General features: G+C 41.4%; 1 protein-coding gene and 1 pseudogene across 19 annotated transcripts in view; one reads left to right on the forward strand and one right to left on the reverse strand.

Annotated features, from left to right (window-relative positions):
- KMT2C (lysine methyltransferase 2C) overlaps positions 1-26028 on the reverse strand; it is a 294358-nt gene that overhangs the window by 232792 nt on the left and 35538 nt on the right. The gene's annotated exons all lie outside the window — the stretch shown is intronic.
- On the forward strand, positions 23037-24289 carry LOC137229491 (hsc70-interacting protein pseudogene; annotated as a pseudogene).

The following is a 26028-nucleotide window of genomic DNA, read 5'->3' on the forward strand; positions in this document are numbered from 1 at the left end:
GGCTCCTTAGTTGTGGCATGCGAACTCTTAGTTGTGGCATGCATGTGGGAGATCTAGTTCCCTGACCAGGGATCAAACCCACGCCCCCTGCATTGGGGGTGCGGAGTCTTATCCACTGTACCACCAGGGAAGTCCCACTGGCATGGTTTTTAATCATGATTGAGATTAAGAAATGTATTTTAAATTGTGACCAAGCACATACACAAAATACCAATACTACACAGAAGTAAAACTATCTTTCAAAGAAGAGGACAGGGCTTCCCTGGTGGCGCAGTGGTTAAGAATCCGCCTGCCAGTGCAGGGGACACGGGTTCGAGCCGTGGTCCAGGGAGATCCCACATGCTGCAGAGCAACTAAGCCCATGCACCACAACTACGGAGCCTGTGCTCTAGAGTCCATGTGCCACAACTACTGAGCCTGCGCTCTAGAGCCCGTGCTCTGCAACAAGAGAATCCACCACAATGAGAAGCCCACGCACCGCAACGAAGAGTAGCCTCCACTCGCCGCAGCTAGAGAAAGTTCGTGCACAGCAACGAAGACCCAATGCAGCCAAAAATAAAATTTTAAAAAACTTTTAATGTATACAAAAAAAAAAAAGAAGAGGACAATTTTTTAGAAAAACAAAACAGATTTTTATACCACACAAAGACACCAACCAACTAACTTCTAAAGTTTCAGGAAGAAGGAAAATTATCCCAGAAGGAAAATCTGAGATGTAAAAGGGAATGGTAAGGGAAAAAAAAGAGTGAACTTGTCACTATTTCTAAACAAACACTGTTTGAAAGAAGACTAATATTACTGTCTGATTTATGGGATTACAAAAAGGACTAAAGATGATGGACAACAAGAACATGTAAGTCAGGAGGCAGGGTGATCAGAGGCAGAGCATATTAAAGTTGTTACTGTTCAGGAGTTAGGTAAATTACTGATTCTGTTACATCTTCAATATTTATGCTAATATTTCTAGGTAGACAGAAAAATAATACACATAGAATGTATAACTACCAAAGGGGAAGGGTGAAAACAAGATGGAACATGGAAAAACATCTCAATCCCGAAGCGAAAATGAATAAAGTGTATTCTGTATATGAACACAGATGAATCACACAAAAGGATAAAAGCAATTTGCAGAGACTGTATACAGTATATACAATATATGATTCCATTGAGATAAAGTTTTAAAGCAGGCAAATCTAAACATATATAGGGATACATACAAACGTGGTTTTTAAAAACTATAAAGAGAAAGAAAATATTAAAAACAAACTTCAGAATGATTACTCCGGAGGGGAAGAAGGGGTGTGATCAGGGAGAGGCATTTAGGGGACTTCAAAGAATACTGGGTAGTATTCTTCTTCTTAGACTATAAAGTAGGTACAGGACTTCCCTGGTGGCGCAGTGGTTGAGGGTCCACCTGCCGATGCAGGGGACACGGGTTCGTGCCCCGGTCCGGGAGGATCCCACATGCCTCGGAGCGGCTGGGCCCATGAGCCATGGCCACTGAGCCTGTGCGTCCGGAGCCTATGCTCCGCAACGGGAGAGGCCACAGCAGTGAGAGGCCTGCGTACCGCAAACAAAAATAATAATACTACAAATAAAGTAGGTACAGAAATACTTGTTATTCTTTAAACTAAACTATATATAGCTACAAAAAAATTACATGTAGAAGAATGTGAAATTTCACAATTTAAAAAGCTAATTTAGAAAGGAATCTCCCTCTACTCCAAATATCCCACATTCCTCCAATCCTTAATTATAGACTTCTAAAATATACTTGACTACACATCTCTTCTTCCCCCAAGGCCTATTCAACTTTGTAGCATTAATTATGTCCTACCTTGACATCTCTTTTACACATGCCTTTCATCATTATTTAAACTGTGATTTGTTAATTAACTATTCAAGTTGGGTTTTTTTTTCTTTTTACTTTTTGTTTCCTATCTAGACTGTACACTCTCTAAGGCAGACATATTTCTTTTGGGCTTCCTGCCCTGCCCAGAACCTGCCAGAACCTTTCTTTGTACAAAGTAGATGTTCGGATGTTTATTCATTTTTGTACCCAATTCTAGATTTACACCTGCATACACCTGGGTATTTACGTCCCAGTCTCATGTTTCTTAGCCAGTTAGTATGAAACAATAATTATGAACGAGACAACCTAATTAAGAAACTCAAACTTCTAATATTTTCTTCACTCTGAAATATTTTCTTTAGTATATTAAGTCACAAGTCCTGAGTTTGTTTTTCTTAGGGACTACATCTTAATTTTCTGTGCTCTTTTTCCAACTTATGAAATAAGAACACAAACTCTCTTATCTCCTTTAAAAACTTACAAGGAATCAAATGAAATGTATAAAAGTTGTTCAGTTTTCTCCCTCTTCAAAGAAACCTCTGCTGGGATTTCCCTGGCGGTCCTATGGTTAAGACTCTGGGGGAAACGGGTTGGATCCCTGACTGGGGAACTAAGATCCCGTGTGCCGTGTGGCATGGCCAGAAAATAAAAGAAAAAGAAACCTCCTGAACTCTTCTGGAAAGAACCCACACACTGCCTTCCTCCACTCCCTCATCTCCCACTCACCCCTTAATAAGGCCCTCACAACACCAATGAAACTTCCTTCAGGGCCACTTTTTGAGCAGTTTCTAAACTCCATCTTCACATTATTTCAGTTGAACCAGATTTTTACAGAAGTCATATACCAAAATATGTATTGATAATTTGAAATTTAGAACTTGTTTCAAAATGGGGGTGGGGGAAGAGAGGGGAGAAGAGTGACAGCACAGACGAAACATGACTGACCACTAGGTGACGGGAACACGGGTTCGGTATAAAATACCTCTACTTTTATATATACTTAAAATCCCATAATAAAAAGTTTTTAGGAACACTTATTTACTACTTGGTCATAACTGTATGACTAAAAGCGTACCTAAAGTAGTACCATAAAATCTCAATATTAGCAGGACTTGTTCTCCTTGTTCCCCAATTAACGAATTCATCCTACAACATCCCAACATCTAGTCTCTACTTCAATCAACATGCAGCACATAACAGTAACACCCCGACAGAGATACAAGTACGAATACGAGACATTCATCAAACCTAAGGAGTGTGTACATGGGAAATACATTATAAACAGGATGGCTCAAGTGCTGTGAAAGAAACTCATCTATTTGAGAGAAGAGAGACCACTTTATGGTTAGTAAAGACTTCACAAAGAAGGATGGGTAAGATTTCAGACCAGCGAAGGGGAAAGGAACAGAAGTGGAGAAAGGGAGGAGAGGAAAGTAATTCAGGTAGCAGGAATGGCTACAGTAGGTAGAAGTGAGGGTGAAATTTAGCCATATTCAGAAGAGAACACATAAGTGCTGACAGATAGGATGGATCCAGGATACAGAAAGGACTTGAATGTCAAGCTGAGAAGTCTGAATAAATGTCAGCAGAGAGGCTCTGAAAGTTTTACAGCAAAAAGCATCAGAACCAACTATACATCAGAGGAAAAAAACCTCATCTGTTTAATAACCCAGGTTAGAAAATGAGACCTGAGAGAACTGCTCAATGGACATCCCATTCCGTGGTAAAGCAGCTTGAGTAGTCACTCACCAAGTTCTGGGGTTTTTTAATTCAAAGCCAAAATGTGATTACTCATTTATTCAACAAATATTTGAGTGCTGGCTCTGTGTTGGACACTATTCTACGCATGCCAGTAATTTCTGTTTAGCAGTCCTGGTTCTGTACTCTAGAGCAGTGGTTCTCAACATGGCGGGGCGGCGGGGTGCAGAGAGTTTTTGCCCCTCCACCCCCAGGCCTACTGGCCGTATCTGAAGACATCTAGGGGATGCCGCTACTCAGTGCACAGCACGGCCCCCACAAGGATCAGCCAGGGACGAGAAGCCCCCCTAGGCGTCTGACCAGCACAGTCTGCTCACCCTTCCTGACTGCCCAACCCATGTTCCTCCCATTTTCTCCTATTTCTACTACAATAGGGGCCTTAAAATATCTTAAATTCACAACATAATTTTAATAATTTGGCAAGTGAAACTAGACACACCATGAATCTCAAGATTTGGTTTTTAAAATTTTTATAAGCTACATTTATTTTAGCAGAGCTTTTAGAAATAAAATTGTCTTCCTCTCCTGATATCTATTCTCAAAAACTCAGGCTAAAAGCTTTGAGTAATGTGTGTTTATCCCTTTCCTTTTGTGTGTTCCTACTGCAGTTAATCACCACATTCTGCCACCTCTTTCCATGTAATGCTTCACCTTCCAACGTATCCTTCTAGGCCCGGTGCCACCATCTGAACTATTTCACTCGATGTTTTCTCTGGAGCTCTTGGCGTTGTCTATGCCTCCCACCCTCCCTCCCTAGCTATCTGACTTGCTAACACTGAATTTTTCACCTGCTCAAAATTCCATAAGGTTGCCTACAACATACCAAATAAAAACCCAGTTCCTGAAGCTTGGCATTCAAGGCCATTTTTCAACTGGCCACAATCTGCCTTTCCAATTCTTTTTCCCACTGCACCCCCCCCCCAAGAATATCCTTTTTCAGCAAAATGAGTTACTGGAGCACACAAACAATCTTTCCAGATCAAAGAAACCAAAAGCCACTTGGGCTCCATTCAGATAAAAGATAAGCTTTCAACTCAGAATAGCTCTAAGGGATCAATTTATTGGGAATCTCATCTATCCATAGCTCTTTCTCATGAGAGGTAACCCCCTTTGCTCACTGTCCTTATTCTAAACACCCCCTGTACACCTCTCCCCCTCTCTGAACTCATCTTACCCTTCAAATTTACCATCCTTTTAAACAATTCTCACAATACCCGAAAGCAGAGTCATCTCTACCCCCACAACCTGCCCCACCCCATCCCACCCCGCTGGTCCTCAGGCCATTCACTAGTTCTCTTTTACATTCAGACAGACAAAATTGTGACTGATTCATCTGTAAGCTGAAAGGGGGGCAGGAGGGGTATTTACATTCCCAAACCAATCTTCAATGCTCTTTTTTTCCTTCCAGTTTTATCAAGATGTCATTGACATATAGCACTGTGTAAGTTTAAAGTGTACAGCATAATGATTTGACTTACGTACATCATGAAATGATTGCTACAGTAAGCTTAGTGAACATTTATCATTTTGTACAGATAAGAAAGAAAAACTGTTTTCCTTGTGATGCCCACTCTTAGGATTTTCTCTCTTAACAACTTTCATATATAACCTAGAGTGTTAATTACCTTTATCATGTTGTACATTACATTTCTAGTACGTACATTTATCTTGTAAACTAGAAATTTGTACCTTTTGAAGGCCTTCATCAAATTCCCCCTCCTCCTATTCCCCACCTCTGATAACAAATGGTATCTTTTTCTACAAATTCGTTTGTTTGATTTTGAAGTATAATTGATCTACAACACTATGATACTTCCCGTTACACAACATAATGATTCAATATTTCTATACATTTCAACATGATTACCACGATAAGTCTAGTTAAGATCTGTCATCATACAAAGATAATTATTGACTGTATTCCCCGCACTATAGATTTCATACCTGTGACTCATTTAGTTTATAACTGGGAGTTTGTACCTCTTAATCTCCCTCACCTATTTCTCTCATCCCCTCACCCCTCTCCCCTCTCCCCTCTGGCAACCACCTGCTTGTTCTCTAGATCTATGACTCTGTCTTCTTATGTTTGTTCATTTCTTTTGTTTTTTAGATTCCACATATAAGTGAAATCATATGGTATTTGTCTTTCTCTGTCTGACTTATTTCACTTAGTATAATACCCTCTAGGCCCACACCCATGTTGTTGCAAATGGCAAGATTTCATTCTTTTTCATAGCTGAGTAATATTCTACTGTGTATATATATCACATCTTCTTTATCCATTCATCTACTGATGGGCATTTAGGCTGCTTCCATATCTTTGACTATTGTAAACAGTGCTGTTATGAACACAAGGGTACATGTATCTCTTAAAGTGGGTGTTTTCATTTTCTTCGGATAAATACCCACGAGTGGAATTGCTGGATTGTATGATAGCTCTATTTTTAATTTTTTGAGGAAACTCCACACTGTCTTCCATAGTAGCTGCACCAACTTACATTCCCTCCAACAGGGTGTGGGGGTTCCCATTTCTTCACATCTGCACCAACACTTGTTCTTTGTTGTCTGTTTGCTAAGAGCCATTCTGACAGGTGTGAGGTGACACCTCATTGTGGTTCTGATTTGCACTTCCATGATGATTAGTGATGCCGAGCATCTTTTCATGTGACTGTTGGCCATCTGTATGTCTTCTTTGGGAAAATGCCTATTCAGTTTCTCTGCCCACTTTTAATTTGGGTTGTTTGGTTTTCTGATGTTGAGTTGAATGCGTTCTTTGTACACTTTGTATATTTTGGATATTAACTGCTTATCAGATGTATCTTTTGCAAATATCTTCTCCTACTCAGTAGGTGGCCTTTTTGTTTTCTTGATGGTTTCCTTCACTGTGCAAAAGCTTTTTAGTTTGAATAGTCTTTTTTTTTTTTTTTGCTTTTGTTTCCCTTGCCTGAGAAGACATATGCAAAAAGATACTGCTAATACCGATGTCAAAGACCATACCTGCCTATGTTTTCTTCTAGAAGTTTTATGGTTTCAGGTCTTACATTTAAGTCTTCAATCCATTTTGAGTTTATATATTTATTGTGTGTGTTTGTATATGTTATGAGAAAGTAGTCCAGTTTGATTCTTTTGCATGTAGCTGTCCAGTGTTCCCAAAACCATTTACTGAAGAGGCAGCCTTTTCCCCATGGTATATCCTTGCCTCCTTTGTTGTAGATTAATTGACCACATTAAATGTGGTTTGTTTCTGGGCTCTCTATTCTGTTTCATTGATCTATGTGTCTGTTTTTGTGCCAGTACCATACTGTTTCTGGTTACTGTAGCTTTGTAATATAGTTTGAAATCAGGGAGCATGATCCCTCCAGGTTTGTTCTTTCTCGAGATTGTTCTGGCTATTTGGGGTCTTTTCTGTTTCCATAAAAATTTTAGAATTGGGCTTCCCTGGTGGCGCAGTGGTTGGGAGTCCGCCTGCCGATGCAGGGGGCACGGGTTCGTGCCCCGGTCTGGGGGGATCCCGCGTGCCGCGCAGCGGCTGGGCCCGTGAGCCATGGCCGCTGGGCCTGCGCGTCCGGAGCCTGTGCTCTGCAACGGGAGAGGCCACAGCAGTGAGAGGCCCGCGTACCACAAAAAAAAAAAAAAAAAAAATTTAGAATTATTTGCTCTAGTTCTCTGGATAATGCCATTGGTATTTTCATAGGGACTGCACGGAATCTGTAGATTCCCTTGGGTAGTGTGGTCATTTTAATAATATTAATTCTTTCAATCCATGAACACAACTGTACATCTTTCCATTTGTTACTGTTGTCTTCAATTTCTTTCAACAGTGTCTTATTGTTTTCTGAGTACAGATCTTTTACACCTTCTCTTTGATTCAATTATAAATGGAATTGTTTTCTTAATTTCTCTTTCTGATAGTTTGCTATCAGTGTATAGAAAAGCAGCAGATTTCTGCATATTAATTTTGTATCCTGCAACTTTACTGACTTCATGGACGACTTAGTTTTTGGTTTATTTTCTATTTTTTCTACATGTTTTCCATACATGTATGTATACATACATAATTCGTATGTGTATGTAAAAAATATATACCACTGTTTGTAAACCTTAAATTAAGATGGTGGGGCATTTTTATGTTCTTTTGTTGATGAACATTTATAATTTAGATGTATTAATTTTCTTCTGATACAATAAACATTTTTAACTCAACTACTTATAGGTGAATGGCAGTCTTACAAAACCTAAGAAACCTGGGTTTAACGTATGTGTGAGAAAAAATTTTTTCGGTAGGAATGCTAAAACATCTCCCCCCACAGTTCAGGGATCAAACTGTATCATCAGCCACACTGGGGATTCTCACTTTGTCATGGGATAGGCGGCTACTAGACCAGAAACCCTGGGAAAGACTATGTTGATATAAGGCTAAGGGGAAGGGTCAGAGGCCTGGAAACCCTGGGAGGGGAGGGATTATATGACACATGTTATGGGGACTGCTTGGTGTGCATTAGGCACAAAGCACAAACTCGGATGAGGCCGAATGCTCAGGTTCCATCTCACCTCTGCCTCTTACTAGAGTATAACCTTGAGCAAGTCCCTTAACTTCCCCTGCACATCTGCTCATCTGTACAACGGGGACAGTAGCATGCTGGGAACAGTGCCTGGCACCACAGTTAAGTGCTCGTTAGTCATCTACATTTCCTGTCATCATTTCTCCTATGATGCCTAGCACTGTACTGCCTGGACAGCAGCAGTGACTTCTCAACCACTGCAACCAACCACTTTTTTTTTCCAGACAGCCTCCTTTCTAGCCTTGACAGTTACCCAAGCTCTGAAAAGAACAAGAGCCAGGAATCTAGAAGGAGGCCTGAGGCAGAGAGAGAGAGAGGGAGTGTGTGTGTGTGTGTGTGTGTGTGTGTGTGTGTGTGTGTGTGTGTGTGTGTGTGTGTGTGTGTGTGTTGGCGGCAATGGGGGAAGAAGAAGGGAGCAATATAAGCATTTCAGAAAAGGGCACCATGAGTCACTCTCCACAGTGGTGCCAAAGTGATCCTCATAAGATGTGTTTCTTATGTCATTCACCTGGATAAAAACCTTTCAGTGTCCCTCCATGGCCTTCAGAGTTAAGTCAAAACTCTTCCTTCATCGACTTAAAATCCCCACCATCTCTGCAGCCTCCTACACCAAGCACACTCGGCTCAGCCATAAGAAATCCCCACAGTTACAAATGCACTCACTCCCCAGAGCCTTTGCACATGCTGCTCCCTCTGCCTGGAAAGGAATCACCTCCTCCAGAAGCAAACTGCTATTCAACCTTCAAAACGCAGCTCAAGATCAACTACAGAGCTCTTTCCCAACCTTCAAGCTAAGCACCTCTGTTACATGCTCCCCAGTATGTGTAGAACACTATTTCTGCCACACTGTACCGGTCCCCTACCAGCCGGTGACTGTGGTGGAATCTTGCCTTTACCTGTTAATTTTCAGATACTTTCCTGCACATTGAGTTATACATGACAAAATAAGAATAAGAAAAACCTATCAAGCACAGTTGGGAAATGCTCATGAACCAACTCATTACACCACAAACTGATAAAGAGAAAGAATCAAACATTTTTCCTGCCTCTCCTATATAAACTGTTACACTAGGCAACCAAACAACAGGTGAGGGGGATTTTTCTCTTTATAACAAGCATTCCAGCTAATAAAATGAAGGCATAACAGAACATCACCACTTTACAACCTAGTAAATGAATCAGACCCAGACACTGGTCATCAATAGCTGCCAGTATCACAGAAAGAGACAACCAGACATTATGTGCCTCCAGATGAAAGAATGCACTGCAACATGAGCAGCAGTCACGGAAAATAAAATGGAACTCAAATCTGATCAAGTCTCTAGCTCCAACTACGTACACTTGACCCCTGAATCACCCAGGTTTGAACTAGGCAGGTGCACTTACACATGGATTTTTTCCAGTGAATAAGGTACTGCAGTACTATACAATCTGTAATTGGGTGAATCTGTGGAAGCAGAACCACAGATACGGAGGGCTGGCTTTAAAGTTACACACACACACACAAAAAGAATTTACACACAGAAATTCAACTGTGCAGAGGATTGGCATCCCTAACCCCAAGGTTGTTCAAGGGTGAACTTGAACTTGGAAATACAGAGACTAGAAAGACATGTTAAACCTCAGGGATACAATCAGCAAAATCCAAACAGCAGGAAACTCTCTACAGGGCAAATAACTTGTTCCTTCAACAAATAAATGGCAAGGAAAAAAGGAGGTAGCAACCTATAGAGTAAAAAAGACTTAATCACAATGTGTGGGCCTCATTCAGCTCCTGATTCAAACGAACTGGTTTTGTTTTGTTTTGTTTTTAAATTGAGACACCTGCTAAACTGAACACTCAACATCTGATGGTATTCTGGACTTTAACTGTTAACTATTTTTAGGTATGAGGGTGGTATTTGGGTTTTCTTAAGTCTTTACTTTTTAGAGATACATTCTCAAATATTTATAAATGAAATTATGCCTGCAATTTGTTCCAAAATAACAGAAGAGGAGAAGGGGGTAACAGTATAAATGAAACAACATTGGCCATGTGTTGATGACTGTTTAAGCTAGAAGATGGATACTTTGGGGTTCATTATACTATTCTCTACACACTTGGATATGGGCGAATTTTCTCTAATAGAAAGTTAAAAAAAAAAAAACAGGTGGAAAGGGAAAAGGAGTGACTATAAGTCTACTGAATATAAGGGCAAGTGGAGGGAAGGGAAAAAGGATCACAGATGGAGGTGGAGCAACTTGAAAGAAATTATTTTGGCACAAAGAAGACCTCTGCTGAAGAAAAGACACCAAGAGAAGAAAGATTCAGGACACAGCAGGGTCCAGGGGGTTAAATGAAGCTGTGTTTACACAAGACTTTCAGTAGAGCGCACTAAAAGCACAGACCCTGCAGTGAACACTGCCTGGCTTCAAATCCTAGCTCCATGTATGACTCCATCTGTGCCTTAGTTTCCTTGGATGTTAAAAAGAAAAGAAAGGATGGTAACAGTCTTTACCTTAGAGGACTTCTTAAAGAATTAAATGAGTGAATACAGTTTTAATATACAGTTCTCCTAAAACAGTGCTTCATAGCAGTTCTCAACAAATGTTAACCATTCCCCTCATCATCACCACCCTCCTACCTTCACAGACGGAAACACAGAACCCCCCCCACCAAGAGGTAAAGTGACTTGCTTAACAACAACTTTAGAACCATCTTCTAGGCTGAGTACTTACTGCAAAGACTGGCTGGCTATTCACCAAACGCATTTTCCCTGTCCTCCTGGGCAAGCAGCGAGGCTACATTTCCCAACCTCCCTGCCATGTGTCTGAGTTCCTGACGATGAAATGTGGGCAAAAGTGCTGGATACCTCTTCACTACTCCCAGGCTCTACCTCCAAAGCTCCCACACAATCCTGCACCCCTCCCTCCCCCATCTGCCAGGTGGATATCAATGCCCAGGGCAATCTTGGAAGTCATGTGTAGAAGACATCAGAGAACAGATTGACTCAAGTCCCAGTAGAATAAACTATTATTTTCTTAAGCCCCTGAGATTTCAGGGTTTATCTGTTACAGCAGCTGTCATAATTTCAACTAACACAGTACTTTTTATGGACCCATCACATCAATCATCACTCCTCATTTTACAGACAAGAAAACTGAAGCAGGGAGAGGATCATGGTCACACAATTAACTATTAAGTGGTACACCCAGGATTTGAACTAGCACTGCATTAATACAGAGCTCAGGCTCTTAAGCATCTTCTAAGATCATAAGACCAGTAAGTGGAACCAGGAGTGAACACATTTAATACAGAATTTTGCTATGCATTCCTTTAAAAAGAAAAATCACTCTCAGAAGAATAACTGCAGAACAGTGTTATCTTACAGCAAAAAGATAGAAATCAGCTCCCAAAAGTTTAAGTGGGGTTTTACAAGAGACATCAGAATAAGATATTTTTAAAAGACCATGTACATTAAAAAGACCAAACTCCGTTATGCTTGCAAATAGGCATATATAGTACAAGTTTTCAAAAAAATATTTTTTCTTTTTTTTTTGGCCACACCGTGTGGCATGTGGGATCTTAGTTCCCTGACCAGGGATCAAAGCTGTGTCCCTGACGTTGGGAGTGCAGAGTCTTAACCAATGGACCACCAGGGCAAGTCCCACAAGTTTAAAATTTTAATTCAGCCTTTCCTATTAGATTTTACCTGAGCCATCCCTACTGACAATTATATAACATGATTTAATAATATTAGTAACTTTTAAAAATAGGATTCAGGGGGACTTCCCTGGTGGCACAGGGGGTAAGATCCCACGCTCCCAATGCAGGGGCCCAGGTTCATCCCTGGTCTGGGAACTAGATCCCACATGCATGCCGCCACTAAGAGTTCGCATGCCGCAACTAAGACCCGGTGCAACGAAAAAAAAAAAAACTAATTAAAAAAAAAATAGGATTCAGTAAATGGAAAAACACTTTATTTCAATTATCACTGAATTGTACCTACATTATTAATCAACATGTACCTATGAAAAGATGTACAAGATACACTGTTAAGCAAAAGAAGCAAGTTACAGAACAGTGTTTACAGCATAATTCCATTTGTTTTCAAAAAATACATACCTATATCTTTCCTTTTTTTTGTTTTTCCTACATACATACATCTCTTACTTACAAATGAAAAACATCTGGAAAGAAATACAAGAAAGTTTCCAGTGATTACCTCGGAGGAGTAGACCTGCACTTGTGATTTATACCTTTTGTTAGAGTTTGAATTTATGATGAGGACGTGTACTGTTAGAATTAGAAATACTTTAAGACATATCTATGATTTACAGTAATGTAAACTGATCAAACTCCCCAAATCCCACATTAGCATAATATGTAGAGTGAAGCGTCCAGGTTGGGAGGGAAAAAAAATGTAGCCCTTTATAATGAATATATCATTTGGTCAATTTCACTCATATACACGTATATACATGTGTTTACACATCTGTAAGTAAATCTCTTTTAATACATTTAAAAACACACACACAGGACTCCCCTCGTGGTACAGTGATTAAGAATCCACCTGCCAATGCAGGGGACACGGGTTCGAGCCCTGGTCCGGGAAGATCCCACATGCCACAGAGCAACTAAGCCCGTGTACCACAACTACTGAAGTCCGTGCACCTAGAGCCTGTGCTCCACAAGAGAAGCCACTGCAATGAGAAGCCTGCACACCACAACCAGAGAACGCCAGCGCGCAGCAATGAAAACACAACGCAGCCAAAAATAAATAAATACATAAATGTATTTTTTTAATACCAGTAAATATTCAAACACGTGCACGTATTTCTTACATATACACCAAAAAAATTTTGGTAGGACAGACCCCAAACTAATGACCACCTGAGAGAAAAGGAAGGCAGGACTGGAGAGAGAAATCGGAGAGAAGTCTAGAATTGGGCTGAGCAACACAGTAGCTACTAGCTACATGTGACTATTTAAACTTAAATTAATTAAAATTAAATACTATTAAAATTCAGCTCCTCAGTCCCACCAGTTCCATTTCCAGCGGCTACCACAGTGAAAAGCATAGATATAGAGCATTTCCATTACTACAGAAAGCACTACTGGACAGCACCGGTCTAAAATACAGCAGAAACACCTGGATGAAGCCTGACATAAATTTTAAAAGAAGGCAAGACGATGAAGAAAATGTACCTTTCTACCATCCCTGAAAACTGAAAACACAAGAAAAAAGCAGAAATTATGTACAAAGAAACTCAACAACAACAACAAAAAAAAGAGTTACATCTTCAGGTGGTATCTACCCAGACTAGGTTAAATTTCTTTTTTTACTACTAGATTTAGAATAAAAAGGTTTATTTTTTTCACAAACCAGTCTGGTATTTGGGGGACAGAGGGGAATCCAACGGTAAGCATTTTACAACCATCTACTTTAAAACATACAATGGCATTTCTCATCATTTTCTCATCAGAAAAGATTATCCTCAATGATCTCTCCTTGGTAATAATGGCATTCTTACACTTAAAAATAATAAAAGTGGGAAAGTTTTAATTTATAATTCGGATTTAGATTTATAGGATTTCATCTGAATTGGTTTACAATACTAAAAACGTATAATCACAGAAACTTAAGCCCTAAATAGGTTAAAACAATTCTAATGGGCCTGCTTTGACAATTCCATTAGTATTATAAAACCTGCTCTACAACTTTAGTTGATGCATGAAACTTCACTTTAGAAATTCATTTCTAAAACTACCATATTTTGTTGAATACTGTCCCCAGAATTCATGTCCACCTGGAACCTGAGAAATGTGACCTGATTTGGAAATAGAGTCTTTGCAGATGTAATCAAGTTAAGATAAGGTCATACTGGAGTAACATGAGCCCTAAATCTAGTATGGCCAGTGTCCTTATAAGAGGGTAATTTGGACAAAGAGACACAGACATACAGGGAGAAGGTCTTGTGACAATGGAGACAGACTGGAGTGATGCAGCTGCAACTCAAGGAACACCAAGGACTGCCCAGCAACCAACAGAAACTAAGAGAGAGGCCTGGAGCAGATGTGAGACAGTAAATTTGTTTCTGGTACTCTGTTACAATAGCCCTAGGAAGCTTATACAACTACCTTCTTCCCCAGTGTAACAGGCTAACTCAGAGTGCTAGCTAGATTCCTTTCCCCATCACCAGAAAAGTATCTCAACGCCATGTAACAGGTTCACTAATTCAGCTTTTCCTACTTAAGTATAATTGAAAATGAAAAAAAAAAACCTAGTTCCTGATACCAGAATATATCTTTGGTCCTGAGACAAATTGAGGATATTCCAGTTCACACTCAAGAGATTATCCAAGATAGCCATTTAGTAGGGGAGGAAAAAATAAAGAATAAAAGCTCACCAAAACATTCACAGTAGCATCATTTTAAAAATCAAATGAGTGCAATACTGAGGTATCCTCCCTTACGTGTGCTTACATAAGTTACCAACAGCATGTGCTGTGGATCCCAAGTCAACCCCTTACTCCAAAATGCCCTCCCTTTTTTGTTTCCCTTTAACCTCTCCCCACTACCACCATTCCTGCCACTGTCTCCCTCCCATAAATCTAGCCTTACCTACCTCTAAATGTCCATCATTCCTGAGCCCCGCTTCCTTCCTCTCTGATACCATACACGTTACCTTCTTTAGAAAGTCTCGTCAGTTATTCGTGCCTATTCTTTCTCTTGTCTCTAATTCACCACAGAACCTTCTGTAATCTGGTTAACAAACCCACTATTCCAGAGAGCAGATAGTCAAATCCATCAGACACTCTCTAAGTCATCTTTATCTCACCCCACAGTTATTCCTAGAACAACCGACACTACATCATACACAGACCTGCTAGAAATCTATCTCCTGGCTTCGCTGGCCAACTTTACGGTGTTTCCTTCTGACCACCAGTGAAAATACTAACGCTCCCTGGAATACAGCTCCCAATTGCTTCCTTTCACTAGACAGGTTCTTATGCCCTCAACTCCCACCTTCACAGGGGGTCTGGGCTCTAGTCCACACCCACCCTCCACACATCCACATTCCCGGTGAGCATCTTCGCTTGAATGGAACATAGGCACTTTTAGTTCAACAGATCCACAACTCAACCTGTCATCATCCGACTTCTACCCAAATCTGTTCCATCCGCCTAGAAACTTCAATCATTTCACTTTTCTCCCCTTCCTAAATAAGTCCTATTAATTCTACCTCTGAAACCTCTTTTCAGTCTGTTGCCTCTCTGTCATCCCCCGAACTGTCTTCTTCCAGGCAGTCATTACTCTCTCACCTGCCAACACCCAACCACTTCCAATCTCCCTCGTTTCTCCTCCACACCAATGCAGATACTTTGAAAATGCAAATACGATGCTGCTCCCCTTCTTTCATCCTTCAGTGGTGGCATATTGCAAGCCTTAGAGACAGATACACAAACTTCTTAAAAAAAAAAGAAAGAAAGAAAGAAATACAAACTTTTTTTTTTAATTATTTATTTATTTATTTTTGGCTGTGTTGGTCTTTGTTGGTGCACGCGGGCCTTCTCTAGTTGTGCAGAGTGTGGGCTACTCTTCGTTGTGGTGCGCGTGCTTATTGTGGTGGCTTCTCTTGTTGCGGAGCACGGGATCTAGGCTCACGGGCTCAGTACTCATGGCACACGGGCTTAGTTGCTCCGCGGCATGTGGGATCTTCCTGGACCAGGGCTCGAACCCGTGTCCCCTGCATTGGCAGGCAGATTCTTAACCACTGTGCCACCAGGGAAGCCCCACAAACTTCTTAATATGGCATAAAAGACCCTTCATGATGCAACTTATGCCACCAGCTCAGCCTCATCTACTGTCGCTCCTCTCCATGTTATACTTTCACCATATTTAACCTTTTATCATCCCCTTCAAAACTCTCTGCCTTTACATGTGCTATTCCCTCTGCCTGAAATACTCTTTGGACGGTCCTTACAAGCTTCAGTTTAGTGTTACCTCCTCTAGAAAAGCGTTGTGTAAGTGTCAGGGTACAAAGAGCTCCTCCTCTTTTCAGGACTCAGAAGCCTGTCCATATCTCCACTTGTCTCACCACCCTTGCTGGTTCACCCAACTTTAGGGCTGATTGGCAGGGATCTCATCTTATGATGCTGCATACTTCCAATGCCTAACAGAATACCTGACACAGCAGTAAGTACGCAGTAAGGACTGAATGAATAAATCAAACTCATAGGTTGACACACACACAAAAAGTTTTAGCTCGTCAAGGACTTAAGACAAACATGAAACTAGTCAACTTTACATTAAAGAGGCTTTCGTATATTGGTATTTACATAAACTCATATATACTACACACACACACACACACACACACACACACACAAATATACCATCACGTCTGGTTCCATATAACAAGTTGATTTCCCCAACCTAGCACAAACCTACAGTAGTAATTCTTTGCTGCTATGTATACTGTTCACATTAAGTTCAAAGAAACTAATTTAATTACCCATAGTTATATAACTTCATATGCTCACAGATATACGAACAGGAACTTCTTCTGGAACTACATAAACACAACAGTCACCAGCAGTTTCAAGGGTAGGGCAGTTACGGGCTGAACTGTGCTCGCCCCAAATTCACATGCCGAAGCCCACACGCCCAGCATCTCAGAGTGTGACTGTATCTGGAGATACAGCCTATAAAGATGTAATGAAGTTAAAAACAGTGTGTTAGAGTGAACCCGAATCCAGTATGACAAATGTCCTTTTAAGAAGGACACAGTGGCACACAGTGGTGGCACAGTGGTTAAGAATCTGCCTGCCAATGCAGGGAACACGGGTTCGATCCCTGGTCCAGGAAGACGCCTCATGCCGTGGAGCAACTAAGACCGTGTACCACAACTACTGAGCCTGTGCTCTAGAGCCCGCGAGCCACAACTACTGAGCCCACGTGCCGCAACTACTGAAGCCCGCATGCCTAGAGCCCATGCTCCACAACGAGAGAAGCCACCATAATGAGAAGCCCGCGCACCACAACAAAGACCCAACACAGCCAAAAATAAATAAATAAAATAAATAAATTTTTTTTTTTTTTAATTAAAAATAGAAATAAGGGCTTCCCTGGTGGCGCAGTGGTTGAGAGTCCGCCTGCCGATGCAGGGGACACAGGTTCATGCCCCGGTCCGGGAAGATCCCACATGCCGCAGAGCGGCTGGGCCCATGAGCCATGGCCTCTGAGCCTGCGCGTCCCAAGCCTGTGCTCCACAATGGGAGAGGCCACAACAGTGAGAGGCCCGCGTACAGCAAAAAAAAAAAAAAAAAAAAAAAAAAAGAAAAATTTAAAAAAAAAAAAAAGAAGAAGAGGAGATGAGAACACGGACAACACAGAGGGATGACCTGGTGAGGACACAGTGAGAAGGCAGCCACCTGCGAGCCAAGGAGAGAGGCCTCAGAAGAAACTCAACCTGCTGACACCTTGATCTGGGGCTTCCAGACTCCAAAATTGTGAGAAAATAAGTTTTTGTTGTTTAAGCCACCAGTCTGTGGTATTTTTTTATGACACCCAAGCTAATAGAGGGGGCTTCTGGTTTATAGAATTTAAATTTCTTAATCACGTACATGGAATTTTTTTAAGCCAGCAAGGGTTGCGTGAACAGTGAAATTGTGGATGTTTTCATTTTCTTCTTCACGCTGGCCTGTATTTACCACCACCACCCCCCCAAAAAAACCATTAAATTAAATGATATAAGAAAATATCCTAGACATCAGAGTTTACCATACACTGGCCACAAAAACTACATTTTATCTTACTATTTATCATTTGAAACAAAATAATGTACTATGTTAAAATACGATATTTTTAATTTTTACCAGCTCCAAAAGGAACTGGTGGAGGTAGAAACTGGAGAGCACTGTTGTTACACATCTCCCTGGAGATTAGAGAACCAACAGTTATAACAAGTACAGAACCTTCCTGTGTTTGTGTTCAGTCATTATAGAAGCTAGGTAACACATAATAGACCCTGTGACTTAGGCACCTTATACATTATCATTTAATTCTCATAACAACCCAGTGCAACTGAGATTGAGTCCCCCATTTTTCAGATAAGGAAACTCAGGCTCAGAGAGGCTAAGTAACTGGTCAAGGTCATACAGTTAGGAAATGGAAGTACTGAGACTCAAGTCCACATGTCTTAAAATCCCACGCTTCTTGATACTAAGAGTCCTTGAATGCTTAACAGGTATATATTAAACATCTTCTGTATGCACTTGGCTAGACAGAGCTCTGACCCAAGAAACACAGTCACTATTCCAAGGACTTAGAATTTCCTCTTTAACACTTTGTCGAATGTCTATTTCTCCTAACTCCTCAACTAGATTTTAGAGCTCCTCAAAAGAGCTGTAGTAAAAAGAGAAAAACAAAGAGCTTTGAGTCAAAGTCCTGGAAAAATTCTGGCTTTTTCCCACTTACATAAATTAACAAGCTGGATTCTTCATCAGTAAAAGGGTTGTGGATTAAGTAACATATATGAAATTGCTGGGAAGAGTGCCTGGCGCACAGTGGATACTAAATAAACGTTAAGGAGACATGAATATTCATTTACAGCCTTCACAGAATGCAGACCCAGAACTCAAACTTTTTATTTCACCAATACTCTGATTCCTCCAATGGCCTCTTCGGGATTCAAAGATTCCACTCATCATCACTCTCTCTATCCCACCCATCTACACTACATACCACTTAACATTCAAAGCAGAAAAACGAACATTCTGTATCTTCTTTATACCGTGGTCTTTAAGAGTAGTGGTCTCCAAAGCAGAATGCACATAACACACTTAAATGTCCCAATCACAGGCCTGCAAATCCTACAACTTGAGATTAATAAGGAATGTGAAATTTAGCTCTCCTAAAGTTTAGCAACCCGTATTAATATAAGGACTGTGATAGACGTACACTATTTATTTCAAAAAGAAAAATAAAAAGGATACGATGTTGAGAGCAAGGATTCAAATTCTTACTAATGGAGGCATGATTCAAATATGTTTGGGACTTCCCTGGTGGCACAGTGATTAAGAATCTTCTGCCAATGCAGGGGACATGGGTTCGAGCCCTGTTCCGGGAAAATCCCACGTGCCGCGGAGCAACAAAGCCCATGCACCACAACTACTAAGCCTGCGCTCTAGAGCCCGCGAGCCACAACAACTGAGCCTTCACGCCACAACTACTGAAGCCCGCATGCCTAGAGCCCATGCTCCACAACAAGAGAAGCCACCGCAATGAGAAGCCCACGCACCGCAACGAAGAGTAGCCCCCACTCACAGCAACTAGAGAAAGCCCGCGTGCAGCAACAAAGACCCAATGCAGCCAAAACCAAATAAATAAAATAAATAAATTTTTTAAAATAAATAATAATTTTTTAAAAAAGAAAAAGAAAACAAATATAAGTTTGGAGACAACTGCTTTACAGCCACAATTGTATCATTAGTTATGGTTAAATTCAATGTGGGAACGATGATATACAGTATATTGTATTTTTATTAACACTGAACACTTTACAAATGGGCCGAGCAATTTCGCAGGTCTGTGCCACCAATCCTTAAGTTGCTCCTTCTGCCTAGATACGCACTAGCACGTAACTCCTACACTTCTCCTATACATTCATCTCACCATGGAGTCTTTACAGATCCGCACAGTGACAGGTGGTTAGTAATCACTACAAATCTAAAGCTACAAGGTTCTAAGTCAAATTATAATACAGGGCCAATATAAGGAAAAATTTATGTACCTTTCTCTTGCTCTAAGACATAACTTCATTAAGAATAAAACAATCTTGGGCTTCCCTGGTGGCGCAGTGGTTCAGAGTCCGCCTGACGATGCAGGGGACACGGGTTCGTGCCCCGGTCCGGGAAGATCCCACGTGCCGCGGAGCAGCTGGGCCCGTGAGCCGTGGCCGCTGAGCCTGCGCGTCCAGAGCCTGTGCTCCGCAACGGGAGAGGCCACAACAGTGAGAGGCCCGCATACCGGGGGGAAAAAAAAAAAAAAGAATAAAACAATCTTGAGACCTCCCTGGTGCTCCAGTGGTTAAGACTCCGCACTCCCAATGCAGCAATGCAGGGGGCCCGGGTTCAATCCCTGGTCAGGGAACTAGATCCCACATGCTGCAGCTAAGATCTCGCATGCCGCAACTAAAAAGGTCCCGCACGCAGCCAAACTCTAAAAAAAGAATAAAACAATCTTATTTACGATTACACTCCCCTCCGCACCTACTGGAAAAACATTCCTCTAGGCAACTTTTGATCAAAAGGCATACACTGTATTTAATATGCACTAAATTGATTTTCCTTGTAAATCTACACTTAAACAATTCCCCCAAAAAAGTATCCCGCACAAAAAAGGACATAAGTGAATGTGTATTTATTTTGAGCCCTAAACCCCTAAACTCCCAACAACTACTGTAACGGTGTTGTAACTCTACTTGAATTATGGTACAGAAACTAAACCAGTGACTCCTTAGAGAATCTCCTGATTTTAAGCACAGAACTTGGAACTTAGAAATTGTTCTGATATCCTACCAAAAGTATATTAAAGTGAACACTTTGGAAATAGAAAACTAAATATATTTTCACTTGCTTGCACTGAATTCCCTCTCTTGGCTATGCCTTGATAAGAAGTTATCATGCAACAACTGTAAATGTACCTCACCTATCTGTACCCACCCCCACCCCATGCATCAACACAAGGGAGCCTTGGAAAGGCCTGAGAGCTCCAGCTGAACTGTGGAAACGATCCAAACTCGTATACTCACAATCGCTTTTTTAACAATGACGTGTGCAGAGGGGGGGAAAAAATAGAGGTTTTTACAATATACCTTCCATAATACCTCACAGCTACTTCACAATGACCCTACTTCTCCACTTGATTAGTTATTAGTAATCAACCCTTAGTCAAAGGTAAAAACGAAGGGCTATGGAATTGTTCATCATTTCCTCTTAAGTCTCTTAAAGGCAGTGTTCTTAGAATTCCACATTCATGATCTCATTGAAAACTCAGGGCTGAATTAACTTGCCTCAAGTCACATCAGAACCACCACACTGTACAACTCCAGGAAGCAGCATTTGCATTGTGTTTGATGGGAATGCCATCCCTAGCACAACAGGAAGGGAGCTGTGCAATGAAGCGGTCTGGGTCACACCACTAGTAAGCAGTGGAGGTGAAGCTCAAAACTCTGCTGTGACTGAGGAGGAAGAGCACACGCCCCCCATGTTGGAGGATGGACAATTAATCATATAATAAAACAAAATTCTCTTGTTATAATAAGCCAGTTATCAGCTTTGTTGGTGAAGGAAGGGAGGGAGTAAGGGAGGGAGAAGTCAGTAGACAATGACCACTGAAGAGAGAAGCAAGAAGAAACTGTAAGAAGAAAACCTTACTGAAGACTCTGCCTCTGATGAAGCTGCACATCTTCAGTGGTAGGAGGCAGTAACAAGAGAGAGATCTATGGGGCACAGAGGAATCAGGTGGTTCTGTTTTTCCCATCCACCCCACTGCTGCCCTTGCAAGACCCCAAATGAGTTTTATAAAGAATGACTAGCCAGCATTCAGGTTAAAATGACACTTGCACCTAGAGTAGGAAAAACTATAAATTATGCATCAGTCTCCGCATTCTCCTGCCCCCACTTGTAACTTTGAAAGGATTCATTTATTTCAAAATTAGAAAACTGATCTGAGTAAAAAACCTCATTAAAATATATGGCTTGGAAATATTTAGAATCTACTATTACAAGAGCTTATTTTCTTAACATGCAAAGAGTATTTACAAGTCACTTTAAAAAAAAAAATGTTTTAAAAGGATGACCAACCCAACAGAAAAGTGGGCAGTGACATACGGATGCCACTACTGTTAACCAACCAGCAGCCACTCCACCCCCCACCCCACCCCCACCAACTTGTTCTTGCTGTCAGAGGCCACCTCCCATTATAAGGCCTCAGAGGAACAGATGTTGGCTTTCCCGGCCTCACTTGTACCTACAACAGGAATAGATGGCCAATCACAGCCAAGAGGATCCAAGGGGAAATCTGCTGAGAGCATCCAGGAAAGGTTTTTGTTCCAAATAAAATAGACGTACACGAAGAGATAGACCACATCTTTACGGCGCTGGTCACATAGGCTACCAGAAACGTTAACATCACTCCTCTCTTCTTCTCACATCTCACACCCAACTCCTTTCAGATCCTTTCAGCTCTACCTTCAAAATATATACAGAATCACTTCTCTGACGTCTATCTTTTTCCAAAATACCTCTCACCTGACTGCTTGCAATATTTTCGTAACTACCAAGCCTGCTTCAGCCTTTATCCCCTTCATCCTAGTCTCAACACAGCAGCCAGCATGAACCTTTCAAAGTCTTAGTCAGATAAGGTCTGCCCTCTGCTCAAAAGCCCCCAAAGGTATCTCATCTCACCGGGAATAAAAGCCAAAAGATCTCACAATGGTCTACAAGGCCCTGCACGCTCTGACTTCCTGCCCCCCCTCTCTGCCAGCCATCACTCAGCTCTGCCACCCGCCCCAGCTCTCCTTCCAGGTCTTTGAAGGCGCCAGCTCACTCCTGCCCCGGGCCTGTGTGCTCGGGAGAGGCCCTCTGTCTGAGATGCTCTTCCACCGTACCTCTTGCCCTTGCACTCCTACTACCTTTGAGACTCCACTCAAAGGTCACTGCATTGACGCCTTCCCTGATCACGTCATTAAAATAACCCAATTCAGCCTCGCCCTTCCCCCTGCATTGCTTTATTTTTCTCCGTAACACTTAACATTGGGCCTGGAATCAGGCCGCAGCCTCACCGCGCCCGCCGCCTCCGGACCATGGACCCCCCGCAAAGTGAGCGAGCGTCGAGCCTTCACGAAAATGTGCAAGCAGGACCCAAGCGTTCTGCACACGGAGGAAATGCGCTTCCTGAGTGGGTGGAGAGCATGGGGGGTAAAATACCACCTGCTACTCATAAAACTAAATTGGAAGAAAATACCAAGGAAGAAAAAAGATAGTAAGAAGGCGGAGGAAAACATAAAGACAGATGAACCATCAAGTGAGGAAAGTGATCTAGAAATTGACAATGAAGGTGTGACTGAACCAGACACTGATGCCCCTCAAGAAATGGGAGATGAAAGCGTAGAGATAACTGAGGAGATGATGGATCAGGCAAACGATAAAAAAGTAGCTGCCACTGATGCCCTAAATGATGGTGACCTACAGAAATCCACTGACTTGTTCACAGATGCCATCAAGCTAAATCCTCGTTTGGCCATTCTGTATGGCAAGAGAGCAAGTGTCTTCATCAAATTACAGAAGCCAAATGCTGCCATCCGAGACTGTGACAGAGCTATTGAAGTAAATCCTGATTCTGCTCAGCCACACAAGTGGCGAGGGGAAGCACACAGACTTTTGGGCCACTGGGAAGAAGCTGCTCATGATCTAGCCCTTGCCTATAAGACGGATTATGATGAAGATGCTAGTGCAATGCTGAAAGTAGTTCAACCAAGGGCCCAGAAAATTGCTGAACATCGGGGAAAGTATGAGCAAAAACGTGAAGAGCGAGAGATCAAAGAAAGAACAGAAAGGGTCAGGAAGGCTCAGGGAGAACACGCAAGAGCCCCAAGGGAGGAAGAGGCCAGAGGACAATCACGGGCTCAGTGCGGCTCTTTTCCAGGTGGAATGGGAGGGGGCATGCCTGGAATGGCAGGAATGCCTGGGCTCAATGAAATTCTTAGTGATCCAGAGGTTCTTGCAGCCATGCAGGATCCAGAAGTTATGGTGGCCTTCCAGGATGTGGCTCAGAACCCGGCAAATACGTCAAAATATCAGAGCAACTCAAAGGTTATGAATCTCATCAGTAAACTGTCGGCCACATTTGGAGGTCAAGCATAATGCCCTTCTGACAAATAAAGCCCCTGCTGAAGGAAAAGCAACTTAGATCACCTAATGGATGTCGCAATAATACAAACCAGTGTACCTCTGACCTTCTCAGGAAGAAAGCTAGGGTGCTTTGAAGATAATCCCTATCCCTCTGCCCCAAATGCAGCTGAAACATTTTTACAGTGGTTTGCCATTAGGGTATTCATTCAGATAATGTTTTCTTCCTAGAAATTAAAAACTTTAAACAATTTTTAAACCTTAAAAATATTTAAAACAAATTAAAATGGTGTGTTAATTACCACATTTTTCTTTACTAATCATTTTTTTTTCCTTTGAATTAATTAGGCAAGGAAGATACTTCAGTATGGAAGGTTTATTGTTCAAGTTTGAGTGAAATAAAGATTTATTAGTGGGAAGATCATTTAAGTAGATAAAGTTTGAGTTGGATATATGGTCACTGAAGCATTTTGATTTGTCTTTTTAATTGCTTTATTATTATTATTTTTAATGATTTGCTTTCATGAAACTACTGAGACACCAGTATTGCAGTAGGACCTGGGTAGGGACTGGAAGTACTTGGCAGGGCAGCAGCAATCTTACTACATTTTCCATAATGTGTACCCTTGTGCAGATGCATTTAAATCTTACACTGTGGTGAAGGCATGATTTTTATACTGCTGCAGTAAAATTGGATTACTTAGTTCTGTTCTTGTCTGATATCTAAAATAAATGTTTCATATTTCCACATTAAAAAAAAAACACTTAACATCTTACTGAACATTCTACCTCCTTGCTCGCCTCCTCCCCTACCCCCACCGAACTGTAAGCTTTCAGAGGGCAGTAAACATGGCCTGTTTTGCTCACTGCTGTTATTTCCCATAGCTACAGACTACTCCTGGTAAATTATAGGTGTTCAATAATTATTTAAGTGAATTATTGAAGTGAATATTCAACAAGCTGAAGATTTTTTTTAACTTTATTGAGGTATAATTGCTTTACAATGTGTGTTAGTTTCTGCTTTATAACAACGTGAATCAGCTATACATATACATATATCCCCATATCTCCTCCCTCTTGCATCTCCCTCCCACCCTCCCTATCCCACCCCTCTAGGTGGTCACAAAGCACGGAGCTGATCTCGCTGTTCTACGCAGCTGCTTCCCACTAGCTATCTATTTCACATTTGGTAGTGTATATATGTCCATGCCACTTTCTCACTTCACCCCAGCTTACCCTTCCCCATCCCCATGTCCTCGTCCATTCTCTAGGTCTGCGTCTTTATTCCTGTCCTGCCCCTAGGTTCTTCAGAACCTTTTTTTTTTTTTTACGATTCCATATACATGTGTTAGCATATGGTATTTGTTTTTCTCTTTCTGACTTACTTCAATGCGTATGACAGACTCTAGGTCCATCCACCTCACTACAAATAACTTAATTTCGTTTCTTTGTATGGCTGAGTAATATTCCACTGTATATACGTGCCACATCTTCTTTATCCATTCATCTGTTGATGGAAAGTTAGGTTGCTTCCATGTCCTGGCTATTGTAAATAGTGCTGCAATGAACACTGTGGTACATGACTCTTCTTGAATTATGGTTTTCTCAGGATATATGCCAGTAGTGGGATTGCTGGGTCGTATGGCAATTCTATTTTTAGTTTTTTAAGGAACCTCCATACTGTGCTCCAGAGTGGCTGTATCAATTTACATTCCCACCAACAGTGCAACAGGGTTCCCTATTCTCCACACCCTCTCCAGAATTTATTGTTTATAGATTTTTTGATGATGGCCATTCTGACCGGTATGAGGTGATACCTCATTGTAGTTTCGATTTTCATTTCTCTAATGATTAGTGACATTGAGCATCCCTTCATGTGTTTGCTGGCCATCTGTATATCTTTTTGGTAGAAATGTCTACTTAGATCTTCTGCCCATTTCTGGATTGGTTTGTTTGTTT

Source organism: Pseudorca crassidens, chromosome 8 (genome assembly GCF_039906515.1).
Source record: "Pseudorca crassidens isolate mPseCra1 chromosome 8, mPseCra1.hap1, whole genome shotgun sequence".
NCBI lineage: Eukaryota > Metazoa > Chordata > Mammalia > Artiodactyla > Delphinidae > Pseudorca > Pseudorca crassidens.